A 1,050-nucleotide genomic window follows, 5' to 3' on the forward strand; every position below is an offset into this window, starting at 1 on the left:
GGTACCCTGTGAGGTAGAGGGGTCTGGCCAGCCCTGTGGAGCAGATAGCAGCTGGGGGGGTGCTGAAGTTGTAACCCCATTAAGAAATGCTGATGCCACCCTCCCAGCCCTGCCCATGCCCTGGCATCACTGCTGCTGGGGGGCACTCGTGCTGGGCAGGCACCGGGGCAGTGCAGCAGGTTATTAACACTTCAGCAGGATAACACTGCTGCTGGCCCCAGCCACCAAACCCTCCTCATGCCGTGGGGCAGGAAAAGGACATCACTATACCCTGCCCACTCACGTGTATGGGGTTTGCTGGTTTCTTCCAGGATTGCTCCTGACCTTGTCAGAGCCGTAGGGAAGCCATGGAGACGCAGCCCACTCTCACTCGCTGCCTGCAGAAAGGCATTTGATGTGCTGTTGTTTACTTTCCAAGAGTTAAACTCAGCCAAGACCCTGTCTAAGCACCAAAAAAAGCATATTTCTCAGTGGGGAGACGGCAGGGGAAAGGCAGCTATTCAGTTCAGCTCAAGAAAGAGATGAAGCTGCTCACAGTGTATAGAGGCCCCCTCCACTGTTTAGTGTTTCTAATGACAATTAATTAGAAATTGTAGTGTGTCCCACCCCTTCCTTTCTGTCTGGCTTTGGGCAAAACAGTTGGCAAAAGCTTTTTTGAAGACTGTTTCATTTAGAGATGTCACCAACATGATGGAGCTTTGCTACAGATGCGTTAGGTGGCACTTTACAAGGAGGATGCTGTTGTGGCCTGGGGTGGGCACAAAGTGCTTTTCCCATGTGCTACCAGAACAATGGCTCGGGAAGGCATTCTGTCCCCTCCTCAAGGAGTAATGCCTGGGTAGTACAGCCAGCACCTTCCATGCCCAGCTACAACAGCTTCTCCCATTCCTTCAACTGGTTTTAAACTTTGTGTGCATTCAAAGAACGGGGAAACACACAAGTCCAGAACAAAGTTACACTGTGAACTATTTTTAACGTGCAGTTGTGCTCAGACAGCCCTCGGAAATCAAAGACTTTCTGAATTTGCCAGACACACTCAAAGAAAACCCA

At 50.8% G+C, this 1,050-nt stretch overlaps 1 protein-coding gene across 4 annotated transcripts in view; it reads right to left on the reverse strand.

Moving 5' to 3' along the window:
• The window catches only part of FOXP1 (forkhead box P1), a 410,233-nt gene that overhangs the window by 404,102 nt on the left and 5,081 nt on the right, over positions 1–1,050 (reverse strand). The window lies entirely within an intron of this gene.

The sequence above is a fragment of the Colius striatus genome, chromosome 15 (genome assembly GCF_028858725.1).
Source record: "Colius striatus isolate bColStr4 chromosome 15, bColStr4.1.hap1, whole genome shotgun sequence".
Classification (NCBI taxonomy): Eukaryota; Metazoa; Chordata; class Aves; order Coliiformes; family Coliidae; genus Colius; species Colius striatus.